The sequence below is a fragment of the Carcharhinus amblyrhynchos genome, chromosome 27 (genome assembly GCF_965287045.1).
Source record: "Carcharhinus amblyrhynchos chromosome 27, sCarAmb.v2.hapA, whole genome shotgun sequence".
NCBI lineage: Eukaryota > Metazoa > Chordata > Chondrichthyes > Carcharhiniformes > Carcharhinidae > Carcharhinus > Carcharhinus amblyrhynchos.
Window position 1 is genome coordinate 25,700,008 of NC_137350.1, and position 15,390 is coordinate 25,715,397.

Here is a 15,390-nt window from a genome sequence, read left to right on the forward strand (position 1 = left end):
AGGGGAGAGTTTATCCTCTGAAGTGGTTGAACTCACTGTTCAGTCCAAAAGGCTGTAAAGTGCCCAGTTACAAGATGAGGTGCTGTTCTTCCAGTGTGGGCTGGGATTTGCTAGAATATTACAAAAGGCCAAGGACGGACGTGTGGACAGGAGAGCAGGGTGGTGTGTTGAAGTGGCAAGCGACACAAAAGTCTGGGTCCTGCTTGCAGACGGACCGAAGGTGACCTGCAAAGCTGTCACCCAGTCCACATTTGGTCTGTGCGATGTAGAGCAGACCTCATTGGGAGCAATAGACCAGGCTGAAGGAGGTGCATGTGAAGTGTTAGGGTTAACCCTAACCCTAACCCTAATGCTTCACCTGAAAAGGGTGCTTAGGACCTGGGACGATGAGCAGGAAGGAGGTAAAGGGGCAGTTATTGCACCTTCTGCGATTGCATGGGAAGACACCATGGGCAGGGGGTGAGGTGTTGGGTGTGATGGAGGAGTGAACCAGGGTACCCTGGAGAGAAGGGTCCCTGTGGAATGCTGACAGGGGGAGTGAGAGGAAGATGTTTTGCATAGTGGCATCATGCTGGAGTTGGTGGAAATGGCAGAGGATGATCCTTTGAATGTGGAGGCTGGTGGGGTAAAAAGTGAGGACAAGGGGGGCCCTATCCTGGTTCTGGGGGGGCGGTGGAGGGAAGAAGGTAAGAGCAGTGGCCTGGAGGATGGATCAGATGTGGTCAAGAGTCCTGTCAACCACAATGGGTAGAAAACCATGATTGAGGAGGAAGGAAGATATATCGGCCGTGCTATTTTGGAAAATGGCATCATCAGCACAGATGCAGCAGAGGTGAAGGAACTGAGAGAATGGGATAGAGTCCTGACATGATGTGGGGTGTGAAGAGCTGTAATCGAGGTAGGAGTAGGTGTAATGGATATTAGTGGACAGTCTATCACCAGAAATGGAGACAGAGAGACCAAGAAGAACATAAGAAATAGGAGCAGGAGTAGGCCATCTAGCCCTTCGAGCCTGCCCCGCCATTCAATAAGATCATGGCTGATCTGTCGCTGCTCAGTTCCACTTTCCCGCCCTCTCCCCATAACCCTTAATCCCCTCTCCTATCAAAAACCCATCAACCCGCGTCTTAAAAATATTTAGCGAGGCAGCCTCCACCACCTCAACGGGCAGAGAATTCCAGAGATTCACCACCCTTTGAGTGAAGAAGTTCCTCCTCAACTCCGTTCTAAACCGCCCCCCCCCCCTTTATCTTGAGGCTGTGCCCCCTAGTCCTAAGGAAGGGAAGAGAAGTGTCAGAGATGGATAATGTGATAGAGGGGCGGAAATTGGAAGCAAAATTGATAAATTTTTCCAGTTCCAGAAGGGAGCATGAAGTGGCAATGTGAAATGAACATGCCCCCCATTCAATAAATTAAACACGGAAACCCGCATTCCCAGTTATACTGTTATCGAAAAGCAAGAGTGATTATGGTAGAACTCACTGAATGTTTTTCTTAAGGACCAGCGGTTTCGAAGCGGATAGTTTACATTACAAACTGTACATTTCACAAACGTGCCTTTTGTTATTTATTCCGCCCCCCCACCCTTCTCTTCACCTCCATCCCTCAAAGAATTGTCTATTGCATTCCGGATTGTCACTTGTTCTTTCATAATGGGGTATGAGCGCCGCCTGGTGAATTCCTGACACCAGCGCGTCTCTCCTAACACAAATAAAATAGATACAAATATTATTCCTGTGCACAAGTGACCCATTGCGGTCTGTTAAAGTAGCCCAGACTCAAAATGATTTTCCATCAAACGGGTGAACACTGATTTCTGAAAGAATAACGGAGGTTTGCAAACCTTAAATTTGTGTGACTAGGGCCGGACGTTAATGTGTATTTATTCTTCAAACTGGTGCTTTCATCTGTGGAGACAAAGTACTTTTGGTTTGCGATCAGCATTGTCAATGAAAGTAACACGGTCTGGAAAACATTACAAAATGTTGCCAGTGGGAGCTTTCTCAAACTTCTTGCCCTGCAGTAGTCACTCCTAGCAGGGTAGCAAGCATCGAGTCTGCCCAGAGAGTCAGCAGTGCGGTTGATCGCTTACTTCCTTCCAACCTAATTTCTGAAGGAATTTATTACATTTAATTAGCAGATTTCAAAACTTAATAATATCCACCAAAAATTATCAAAGGCTAGGAATCCAGCTTCTATCTCCCCAAAGGCTGTCCACCACCATCCACAAGGCACAGTGGTTAGCACTGCTGCCCCACAGCGCCAGGGGCTTAGGTTCGATTCCCAGCTTGGGTGCAGAGTCTGCACTTACCGCCCACCCCTCTCCCCCTCCACTGTGTCTGCGTGGGTTTCCTCTAGGTTTTTTCCCACATTCCAAAAAATATGCCCATTAGATGCATTGACCGTGCTAAATTCTCCCTCAGTGTACCCGAACAGGCGCCAGAGCATGGCAACTAGTGGATTTTCACAGTAACTTCATTAACGTAAGCCTACTTGTACAACAACTAAAATGAAACAAGTCAGGATTTTAATGGAATACGCTGGACAAGTGCAGCTCCAACAACACTCAAGAAGCATGACACCATCCAGGACAAAGCGGCCCGCTTAATTGCTACCCCTTCCACTAACATTCAGTTCCTCCACCTCCCATGAACTGTGGCAACAGTGTGTACTATCTACAAGATGCACTGCAGGAACTCACCAACATTTCTTGGGCAGCACCTTCCAAACCCATGCCCACCACCATCTAGGACAAGGTCAGCAGTGCCTGGGAACACCACCACCTGGAGGTTCCATCCTGACTTGGAAATATATCGCCATTCCTTCATTGTCACTGGGTCAAAATCCTGGGATTTCTTAACAGCAATGTGGGTGTAGTACTTAAACCTCAGGGACTGCAGAGGTTCAAGAAGGAAGCTTGCCACCATTTTCTCAAGGGCAATTTGCAGTGGGCAATAAATGCTGGTCTAGCCAGTGACATCCACATCCCACAAATTATTTTTTAAATGTAGCATTGGAACAGTATTTAAGAAGGTTCTTGAGACCGTAAAAACAAAGTTGGAGAATTATCTGCACAGTAATAACCTAGCAAATAACAATCTTCATGGGGAGATGCTGATATGTCATGATGTTGTTATGTCATTGGACTAGTAATCTATGCTATGGGAACACCAATTTACTCAAATAAATTTGATTTGGTTTGAATTATTATTGTCACACGTATTGGTATACAGTGAAAAGAATTGTTTCTTGTGCGCTATACAGAAAAGGCATACGGTTCATAGAGTACATAGGGGAGAAGGAAAGGAGAGAGTGCAGAATGTAGTGTTACAGTCATAGCCTGGGTGTAGAGAAAGATCAATTTAATATAAGGTAGGTCCATTCATAAGTCTGGTGGCAGTAGGGAAGAAGCTGTTCTTGAGTCAGTTGGTACGTGACACCCAGACTTTTCTATCTTTTTCCAGATGGAAGAGAGTATAGAATTCTTACTGTATAGAAGGAGGCCATTCGGCCCACCGAGCCTGCACCGGCATTAATCCCACCCAGGCCCTATCCCTGCAACCCCACCTCTTTACTCTGCTAATCCTCTAACACTAAGGGTCAATTTAGCATGGCCAATCAACCTAACCCGCACATGTTTGGAGTGTGGGAGGAAATCGGAGCACCGGAGGAAACCCACACAGACACAGGGAGTATGTGCAAACTCCACACAGACAGTGACCCAAGGCTGGAATTGAACCTGGTTCCTTGGCACTGTGAGGCAGCAGGGCTAACCACTGTGCCACCCCATATGCCTGGGGTGCATGAAATCCTTGTTTATATTGGCTGCGGTTCCGAGGCAGCGGAGTCTAGAATATAAAGCTGGTCTCAGTAATGATGACCATGAAACCATTGACAATTGTTGTAAAAATCCATTTGATGTAATAATGTCTTTTAAGGTAGGAAATCTGCCATCCTTACATGATCTGGCCCGCATGCTGCCCCAAACCCATAACAATGTAGTTGACACTTAACTGTGCTCTGAAGTGATGTAGCAAGCCAATTAGATCAAGGGCAATTAGGGTTGGACAACAAATGCTGGCCCAGCCAGTGACATCCAAAAATCAGGAAATAGTTTTAAAAATGGAGTCAAAATGGCAATTCTTCTTGATTTATTTTTCATAAAATTGCATCCCCAATGGACAGGAAAGTCTTATTAGATGGCATACCCCAGATTCTACTCCTGAGGTCAAGTCTGGCTGAGGCAGCTAAAACTGTAGTGTTCTGGTCAGATTGAACCTTGAGCTTAAGTTTTGAAAACAGAGACCTTAACCACTGAAAAATATGTAGACTCACCCATGCAGCTAATTCCTAACTGAACTAAGGTCTGAATTGTGAGGAGAGACAGGATAAACTTGGCTATTTGGCCTTGAAAAGGAGTGATACAGAGGGGTGAACATTTGAGTATATATGATAAAACATTGCATTATTACAATTTTCACATCAACACTATATATTCTCTTGTTTTCAGTGTCACATAAGTCACCCTGTCTCTTAACAATCAGATGTTTGCCTTTATGAAGCCAAGGAGGGTGGACAGGTCTATAGGTGGCAGTATGAAAGGGGTCATGGATGAGGTCAGGGATCAGATGTCGAAGAGTGGTCAAAGATCAGGGGGATTACAAGTCCAGGGTGTGTGAGGGTACGTGTGTGTGGGGTGGGGGGAGATGGTGATCAGACCTTGGGGTCAGGATGGGTGTGAAGGTTTCAGCCCTCGGGGATAGGGCAGGTCTCAGATAGGGTTGGGGGTGAGAGCTGGGCAAATTACTGCGGATGCTGAAATCGGAAACAAAAATGGAAAATGCTAGAAAATCCCAGCAGGCCTGACAGTACCTGTGGAGAGAGAATAGAGCCAATGTTTCAAGTCTGGATGGCGCTCCCATCCCCTTCCTTCACTCTCCAATCCCCTCTCAGCAGCCCCCCCCATCCCTCTTCTGCATCTCCCACCCCTCAGCCCCCAAAGCCTTGCGCACTCCCACCACCCAGCCTTCACACCCCATCCCATCCTTCAATCCCAATCTCTCCTCTCCACCCCGCAAATCTCCCCTCCTGCACCCTCCCACCCCCTACTTCAACCTCCATCTCCCCCTACTTCACCCACCATTTCCCCCTACTTCACCCCCAAATACCCCCCCCCGCCCCCCCCCACTGAAGCTGATACAGCTGAAGTTAACTCAAGCCACAATTCAAAGTTAATTTGCATCAGAAAAAAACACAATTATCAGGTGGCAATCCCATGGTAAAGTTTTAAAGGCTCTTTTGTGGTCAAAAAATTTCAGCAATTGAAAGATCTAACACTGACCATGAAACCATTGTCAATTATCACAAAGTGTGCGAGGGGTGGAGGAACAGTGTGTGTGACAGGCAGGGGGCAGAGAATGTGAGAGGGATGGAGGGGGAGAGTGTGAAAGGGATGGAGGGGAGGAGAATTTATGTGGGTGGAGTGTGAGAGCAATGGAGGGGGAGGAGAGTATGTGAGAGGGATGGGAGGGAGAGACTGTGAGAGGAATGGAGGGGGAGAGTGTAAGTGGGATAGGGAGGGAGAGAGTGTGAGGGGGTGGAGGGAGGAGAGAGTGTGAGGAGGGAGCAGAGTGTGAGAGGGGCAGAAGGGAGGGGGGAAGAGTGTGAGGGGGGGGGAGAGGAGAGACTGTGAGGGGTGGGGAGCAGAGTGTGAGAGGGTTGGAAGGGAGGGGGAAGAGTGTGTGCCGGGCGGGAGACCTGAGCCTGATGCCTCTGAAGTACAGGGATGGATGGTGCTGGGTTTGACAGGCTGCACTCAGACAAATAGTCTGCAGGAGGGGGCGGAGGGAAGTGAAATCACTTTGTAAACATTGTGGCTTCAACTTTCAATGTGCCTTGGACGGCAGCAGCGTTAGAACATAAAACTTCAAAGTTAGCGAGGGGAACGACTGCATTTATTGCAGGAAATTAACTGAGAACAGACTACACACACACATACAAACACACCCCTCCATCGACAACTGCTGGCGTCCTGTTGCCGAGCAACAGCTGTAATTAGTGAGTGGCAGTGTGTGTATGGGAGCAGCTCCCGGTCAGTGCTGGGCTGCTGCGCTCTCGGGGTCTCTCCCCGGGGCTGCTCCGCTCTCGGGGTCTCTCCCCGGGGCTGCTCCGCTCTCGGGGTCTCTCCCCGGGGCTGCTGCGCTCTCGGGGTCTCTCCCCGGGGCTGCTGCGCTCTCGGGGTCTCTCCCCGGGGCTGCTCCGCTCTCGGGGTCTCTCCCCGGGCTTGCTGCATTTTGATTTCACCCTCGGTCCCTCTCAGCCGCAGGTAAACACTCAGCTCCGCAACTTTTGAAATGGCTTCTGCCCAACATTGGGAAGGAAGGCGCAGGCAATGGATTGCAGATAAAAGAGTCAAGGCGCAGCAGGTATGGCTCTTTACTAACACTCTGGCTGCAGGGAATAGTTACAGTGTCAACTTGATCAACACCTGCAACTGGTGATGCACCAAATAGATTAACATCAAGGAGAACCTGAAGACAGGCATTCTATTTACTAAATTGGCAAGTCGGTGCATTTGTGATTCAGACATTTATTCCAAATTTGTTGATTTCTCGCTGTCCCCTGGCTGTAAGGTGGCACTGCAATAGTTTGCGACACTGAGTATGTGTGGGCACAGCATATGCCAGTTGTTCAAAGCAAAGTAAAAGTAAAGCTTATTTATTGGTCACAAGTAGGCTTACATTAACACTGCAATGAAGTTACTGTGAAAATCCCCTAGTGGCCACACTCAGGCGCCTGTTCGGGTACACAAGCAGAATTTAGCACGGCCAGTACGCCTAACCAGCACGTCTTTTGGACTGGGGGAAGAAACCGGAGCACCCAGAGGAAACCCATGCAGACACGGGGCTAACATGCAAACTCCATACTGGCAGTGCCTGAGCTAGGAATCAAACCCGGGTCCCTGGCGCTGTGAGGCAGCACTGCTAACCACTGTGTCACTGTGCTGCCCTCCCACTGCGCTTACAAGCGCAGGTAAAACTGCGTCAATCTCTGTGCTATCCCAATGTTGACAACACACTGGCAAAGATTTGATTTTAAAAGGTGCAAATACTACACAGCAGCCACCTCCCCTCTTCCATGGCAACGTACCCTGTTGGGTGTTCTCGGAGAGGGAGCACTTGTGTGAGAGCCAGCACCATCAAGGCTTTCTGTGCCTAAGGGGAACCGCAGGCACTGGGGTGTTTTATCAACTCCTTTCATGACATTTTGTTTGAATATTTTAAGTTTCCTTTGAGATTCTGTTTGCTTTGATGCGGTATCCCTTTGAGGAGTATTTTAATTGACCCCTGAGTTTATCAGGTTATTTGAAAGAGACACAGCAGCCCCACCATCAATATCTAATAAATGATGGGTTAAAGTAAAGACAATTGCACACTTAACTCATTGTGATCGAAGGTCAATAGCACTGTGTGGAACGCTGGCTGGACCATTTGAGTCAAATCTATGTTGTTCATTCTATATATTTATATGTAGCTCATGTTACCAAAGATCTAAATAAAAGCAAAATACAACGGATGAAAGCGATTGTAAATAAAAACACAAAGTGCTGGAAAAACTCAACAGGTCTGGCAGCATCTGTAGAGAGAGGAACAGAGTTAACATTTTGGGGCCAATTTGACTCTTCTTTGGAATTATTTAAGACCAATTTTTGTCTGTGTTTCCAGCATCTTCACATTTCTCCAACAGGAATCAATTGATTGGTAATGAGAACTTTGACTTTCTCACTTTGTTAACCTCGGGTTGCTCCCTGCCAACTCATTACATATTGCACTTAATTAGCACAGATCAAAGCTAGCATTCCACCTCCCCCCCATCAGTATGGCTCAGCTCCTCATTGAGAACCACAATCACATGGTGTGTTGATTAATGCAATTGCAAACATCTCAATAGTGGTCAAGGTGGAAGTTGCAATTTTTTTAACAAATTAATTGATTTGAGCCCATGCTAGTGAGCACTGTTCTTGGGGTCTCTTATCCCTTGCTGTAACCGAAAGCTGTTTGGTAAGGCTGCTGGTTGAGCAATCCGCCCACTGCCAGCCTCAGTGAATTCTCACAAATGTTTGCTCCGTTTGTAGCTGAAGTCCCATGGTGTCTGAAGTCCCACTCCAAGAATAGTCTTAACAGTAACAGCACTGTTAACAATTATGAGAATGGGGCCTGGGTGGGATTGTGATTGGTGCAAACTCCATGGGCTGAATGGCCTCTTTCTGCACTCTAGAGATCTATGATGAACAATGATAACTCCTATTTGTTGGAGAATGTGCAGGGGCAGGCAGGTTTCCTGTGTACATTCTCCTTTAAAAATTAGCTAGATCCTTTCCCTGTGGCCTTGCCACAGTAACATGGCTAAAAGTGGTTGCCAAACCTCCAGAATTGGCCAGGAGTCTCCACCAATTGACTAATCTCCAGGACACTGCTGTGTGTAACTCTGGAGAAAAATCATCAGGATCTTTGTTAAAAATTGAGGCAGTTTTTTTGAACTTTCATCTTCACCAGATTGAAAAATACTGAAAATTGTGGTGGGGGGTGGGGGGTGGGGGGGTGCTGTTTGGCTTAGAGTCAAGCATCATCCCATTGAGTAATGAGTCTTTTTGTTAGCAATTGGTGGCGGCACAGTGGTTAGTACTACTGTCTCACAGTGCCAGAGACCCAGGTTCACTTCCAGCCTCAGGTGACTGTCTGTATGGAGTTCGCACACTCTCCCTGTGTCTTGTCCATGTGGGTTTCCTCCAGGTGCTCCCATTTCCTCCCACACTCCAAAGATGTGCAGTTCAGGTGGATTGCTAAATTGCCCCTTAGTGTCCCAAGATGTGTAGGTTAGATGAATTAGCCATGGGAAATGTGTGGGGTTACAAAGATAGGGCAGGGGAGAGGGCCTGGGTAAGATACACTTTCAGAGTGTCGGTGTGCACTTGATGGGCCAAATGGCCTCTTCTGCAATGAATGGATTCTATGATTCAAAACAGCAGTGCATCAGAAGGATGGATCTGTTGGCTATGCGGGGGGCCAGTCATGTGATGGCTCCTCCAGGGATACATTTAATCACAGTTGGCAACACTAATAATTAGCGTTAAGCTGAGACCAGAGAATACTGGTGTCCTTGTCCTTTATCTATTATTACTTTCCAGGACTAGTTTCTTGACCTGATGTTTGACTTCTGCTCATCCACAATAATAAAATTTGACTTCATTGCTATTGTTTCAGGATGAACTTATAAAAAGGAAGCAGTCTAAACCTTCAAATCAATCGATGACAAACAAAGGTACAAATACAGTGAAGTATATACTTCAATGGAAATATTTTTCCTTGTGTGAGTCCTGCTGGTTTTCTGTTACCTTCTACTCTGCTGAGTGTTATTCGAAACTCTCCTATCCTATTCCTCTTAAATTACGATACTGTAAACTTACACTCTCTCCCTCCTCGTTTCATTCATGAGGTCAGAATCAACCTCATCTCGCGGCTGCTATTCTGTCTTATTCTTTCTATGACAACAGAAGTGTAGAATTTCTTCCTTTCTCTTTTCTCCTTGAATTTTAAAATCTAAACACAAGATAACCCCATTCACTATTTGACTTGTCTTCTTTCCAATTCTGTCCCGTAGGTTTTGACTTTTAACTTACTTTCATCCATTTCCTGTAAAACAAACCCCTGCTGGTGTTTTATTTTCAGTTTTATGTTGCCATTTTCTCCATTCTATCCTGTCCCTAACCCAGGAGCACTGACTTCTTACCTGTGCATGTTTTGTGTGCAATGTGTGTGTGTCTGTCTGTGTGTAGTAGATTCAGGTGTTGAGTCCTGGTGACTGCTTTCCCCTTATGTCTCTGAATTGCTCCTGTTGTTGGAGCAAAGGTTGAGCTGCTTTCTGAGTCAATTCAGAGTTTGTTGGGTTTACACTGCAGAAAGAAAGTCAAATTTGGAGCAAATTTACCAACAAAAATGACAGATGTTTTATGGTAATGAAGATGGTAGCCTCACTCACCTTAATAGTTTAAAGTATACACTGGAATTTCTCCAATAGCTTAATAAATAAATAATCCCACTATTTAAAAAGGGAGGTGGCGAGAAAACAGGGAATCTTAGACCAGTGATCCTGACGTCAGTTGTGGGGAAAATTCTAGAACCCATTCTCAAAGATTTTAGAGCAAAATACGTGGAAACCAGTAGCAGGATTGGACAGAGTCAGCATGAATTTATGAAAGGGACATCATACTTGACAAATCTACTGGAATCCTTTGAGGATGTAACTAGCAGACTTAATCAGGGGGAGCCAGTGGATGCGATTTATATAGACTTTCAGAAGGCTTTCAACAAAGAGATGAGCGTGTAAAATTAAAGCGCATGGATTTGGGCACAGTTATTGATATGGATAGAAAACTGGTTGGCAGACAGGAAACGGAGTAGGAATAAACAGGTCTTTGTCCAAATGCCGGGCAGCGACTAGTGGGGTACCACAGGGATCAGTACTGGGACCCAGCGATTCACTATATATATGTATTAATTATTTAGATGGAGGACTAAATGTAATATCTCCAAATTTGCAGAGGACACAAAGCTGGGTGGGAGGGTGAGCTCTGAGGAGGATGCAGAGATCTTTCAGTGTGATTTGGACAGGTTGAGTGAGTGGGCAAATCAATAGCAGATGCAGTATAATGCAGTTAAATGTGAGGTTATCCACTTCGGTAGCAAAAGCAGGAAGGCTGTTCCTGAATGGCCACAAACTAGGAGAGGGAAATATGCAATGAGACCCGAGTGTCTTCGTACACCGGTCACTGAAGGTAAGCATGCAGGTGGAGCAGGCAGTAAAAAAAGCAAATGGTAAGTTGCCCTTCATAGCAAGAGGATTTGACTACAGGAACAGAGATGTCTTGATGCAATTATGTAGGACCTTGGTGAATCACGTGGAGTATTGTGTGCAGTTTTGATCTCCTTATCTGAGGAAGGATATTCTTGCTCTGGAGGGAATGCAGAGAAGGTTTACCAGACTGATTCCTGGGGTGGCAGGACTGATATAAGAGGAGAGATTGAGTCAGTTAGAATTGTATTCGCTGAAGTTTAGGAGAATAGAAATCTGTAAAATTCTAACAGGACGAGGCAGGGTAGTTACAAGAAGGATGTTCCCACTGTTGGGGGTGTCCAGAACCAGGGAGTCACAATCTGAGGATACAGGATAAACCATTTAGGGCAAAGGGGAGGAGAAATTTTTTGACCTAGAAAGTGGTCAACCTGTAGAATTCTTTATTGCAGTAAGTAGTTCAGAAGCAGTTAGATATAGCATTTGAGGTGAAGGAGATCAAAGGATATGGGGGAAGATGGGGTCAGGCTATTGAGTTGGAAGATCAGCCATGATCATAATGAATGGCAGAGCAGGCTTGAAGGGCCAAATGGCCACCACCTTCTCATATTTTTTATGTTATTGTGTTTCTAAATGCACGATGGGATGTTATACTGATTATTACAAGTGGGAAGGCACCCAGATTTATTATCAAGTCTGTACTGACTTAGCTAAACTGAATCAGGACTGTGGCACGGAAGGGATGGGGGCCAATTATTTAATGCTCCCATTGCTGATGTAGGCATGGATATTGTGAACGTTTATGATCGGGGAGATGGCCCCAAAGTTGAATAGCCTATCACTATTTTCATGATCATGCATTGGAAATGGCTACTTAGAGGAGATGATGAGGGCTGCAATATCTTTGCAACTTTAATGGATTATGAATAATTATTGTAAGGATCAGAGACAGGTTGGGCAAGAAATGGTCAATTTCAAATGTCACTAATATGAATGTAAATTTACTCTTTTCCTGGAAGCTCCCAAGCCGGAAGTTTCAACTGCGGTTCAGACCCCTGGTTACAAACGTATCAGAAGATACTCGGTAAGTGTGCTCCTGTCTGTGATTTTTATTTATTTGATTCTTTCAGCATTTTGATTATCCATCCCGAATTCCCATTGAGAGTCACCCTCTTAAACCGTTGCAGTCCGTGTGGTGTGATTACACCCACAGTACGGGGAAGGAGTCCCAGGATTTTGACTGAGACAGTGAAGGAATGGTGATATGATTCCACGTTACGATGGTGCATGGCTTGGAGGGGAACTTACAGGAGATGGTGTTCCATTGTATCTGCTGCTGTTGTCCTTTTAGATGGTAAAGGTTGCGGCTTTGGTAGATGTTGTCAAAGGAGCTTTGGTGAGTTGCTGTAGAGCATCGTGAACAAGCTGCTGCCACTGGGCATCAATGGAGGAGGGAGTGGATGTCGAAGGTGGTGGACGTGGTGCCAATTAAGTGGGCTGCTATGTCCTGGGTGGTGTCATGTTTGAGTGTTGTAGATGTTGCATTCATCCAGACAAATCAAGAGTATTCCACCATACTCCTGACTTATGCCTTGTAGATGGTAGACAGCCTTTGTGGAGTTAGGAGGCTTTGCCCCAATGGCTAACTATGTCCCATGTGAGCCATGGGACCTGTGAAGAAAGCACAGCTCCATTATATCTAATAAATTGTATTTTATCATTGCCTGACATAAAAAAGTGCATTTAAAATTGTTACACTTTTAAGAGTTATTTGATTTTTATAGGGAAACTGCCTTATGCTACACGGGTGGCACAGTGGTTAGCGCTGCTGCCTCACAGCGCCAGGGATCCAGGTTCAATTCCCGGCTTGTGTTACTGTCTGTGCGGAGTCTGCATGTTCTCCCTGTGTCTGCGTGGGTTTCCTCTGGGTGCACTGGTTTCCTCCCACGGTCCAAAGATGTGCAGGTTAGGGTGGATTGGATATGCTAAATTCTCCATCAATGTCAGGGGGACTAGTTAGGGTTAATACATGGGGATAGGGTCTGGGTGGGACTGTAGCCGATGCAGACATGATGGGCTGAATGGCTTCCTTCTGCACTGTAGGATTCTATGTTTCTGTGAAAAATGGCCTAGGTATATCTACATTTATCAAGGGTATTTGATGCTGTCATGTGTATACAAGCAAATGACATCTCATGTTGTGGATTAAACATCCAAATCAAACAGTCACTGGATCCACAAGAGAACGAATATTGTTTGATATGAATGTTTACTTTCAACGGGAAGCCAGTATGATTGTTTATTCATATCCTATTGACTTGAGTGATAGGCTTGATTATTACCCCAATGGAAAAGAGCTTCTCAATCTTGTGTGTCCAAATTTGTCTTTGGATTTCAAAGATAATTGGAAGAGTTGTAGGATTTTTCTGCGTCCCTTAGGATCATAAAATCCCTACAGTGTAGAAGAGGCCATTTGGCCCAACAAGTCTGCACCAACCTCCCCGACACAGTATCTCACATAAGCCCCGAACTGGAACTCAGTTTTAAAAAACCCTGGAAAGAACACTGAATCTATTTCCAGAACTTCAACACTCCGCAGGCTGAGCATTATTTTGCAGATTATCTACTGCATTCTTTTGCTTCAATGAAAATGATGATTTTAGATAGATTTGTCTGTTTCAGTCTTAACGGTAGTGTGATGGCCTTTCGGAGAAAAGGGGGAGCTTAATGGGTGCCCCGCACAATTGCTGCTGTGAACTAAAGAGGTAAAAAGGGTTATTGTTCATCTGTACTTTCATGTCATGCATGAAATGCACATTTTAGTCCGTAGTTGACAAAAAGATTGCCTTATACTTGAATTGTATCAAGAGTGTCGTGAGAGAACCTGAATAATATATACAGATTGAAAGAAAAACTCATTAGTTATGCTAAACAAAGCACAGACCTCAACATAAGAGGTCTGGCTTGCTGAACATCAAGACCATTATGATTTTAATGCCTCCTTTTCTCTTTTCCTTTTTGTGCTTTAGTCCACAGATTATAATCAGCAATGGTGAAGAATTGAACCATCAGGCACGATAATCTCAGATAATGAAAACTCTTCCCTCCAACTGGGAAGGTTTAAATGGACAGTTCCAGGAAGTAAAATTGGATAGATTGTTACGTTCAGCTTGTGGAGCCACCATGGTACCAGCCCACAAAGCTCAAGTAAATAAAATCTTTTCAACATTATTTGTCATTTGTCAACTGTCAGCACAATGCTTCTCCCTTTCCTTTTCAATTACCTAGGGTTCTGTCACCAAAACTACTTTTGTTTAATCCTGAAGGTTATTACACATCTCCATGCCCCTGTATGAGCTCTTGTAAGCAAGTCTGCGAGGTTTATAGCAATACGGTGGCACAGTGGTGAGCACTGCTGCTTCACAGAGCCAGGGACCTCGGTTCAATTGGGTCACTGTCTGTGCGGAGTCTGCACATTCTCCCATGTCTGCGTGGGTTTCCTCCAGGTGCTCCGGTCTCCCCCCTCACTCCAAAGATGTACGGATTAGATGGATTGGCTATCCTAAATTGTCCCTTACTATCAGGGGGATTAGCTAGGGTAAATGCATGGGGTTATATGGATAGGTCCTGGATGGGATTGTGGTCAGTGTAGACTTGATGGACCGAACGGCCCCCTTCTGCACTGTAAGATTCTGTGACTCTGATTTCAAAATGTATTTTCCATCCTCTTGATCTGTTCCTGAGCAGCACACATTCTTCCCAGGTTTGGCCAACAACTCTAAAACAATTTGCTGAAATTGCTTGAGAAGTCTTGACTGACTTCTGGGTTGGAATCAGTGTGTGTAATATCATTAGTAAAGATTCCAGCAACATACCCACATGAAATAAATTAACTTATGTTAGGAATTTCATCCAAGTATTTTTATACGTATGTTACTAATATCCCACAGCACTGCTTCATTTATTCATTTCCCTTTCTGTGATCAATGCTGATCTTGGAGTAGCTGAGGTTGGGAGCTTGTCATTGAGGAATTGTGCACACAAGTTTTAAGTTGTGCAGAACAGTTTAACACATTATTTACACCAGCACCTTGGTGTTTAAACAGATTATGTGGCTCTCATTTGAGAAACTGTTGTCAGAATAGTAAAAGCGACGCGTCAGCACTTTTATTGATGTTTGATTTGGCATGTATTTGGGATACAGTGACAAATACTGTTTGTTGTGCAATATACAGACAAAACATATCATTCGTAGAGTATATAGAGAAGGAAAAGAGAGGGTGCAGAATATAGTGTTACAATCATACCTAGGGTATAGAGAAAGATCAGTTTGATATATGATCAGTCCATTCAAAAATCTGATGGCAGCAGGGAAGAAGCTGTCCTTGAGTCAGTTGGTACATGATCTCAGATTTTTGTGTCTTTTTCACAATGGAAAAGAGAATGTCCAGGGTGCGTGGGATCCTTGAAAATGCTGCTGCTTTTCCAAGGCAGCGGGATGTGTAGACAGAGTCAACGGATGGGAGACTGCTTAATGTG

The 15,390-nt window shown here is 45.1% G+C and overlaps 1 long non-coding RNA gene across 1 annotated transcript; it reads left to right on the plus strand.

Moving 5' to 3' along the window:
* Window positions 1–6,124: 6,124 nt before the first annotated feature.
* On the plus strand, window positions 6,125–14,076 carry LOC145359148 (uncharacterized). The gene is made up of 4 exons (XR_013889550.1): window positions 6,125–6,425; window positions 9,264–9,321; window positions 11,871–11,935; window positions 13,881–14,076. It is a non-coding gene; the product is annotated as an uncharacterized LOC145359148 (long non-coding RNA).
* The last annotated feature ends 1,314 nt before the right edge of the window (window positions 14,077–15,390 follow it).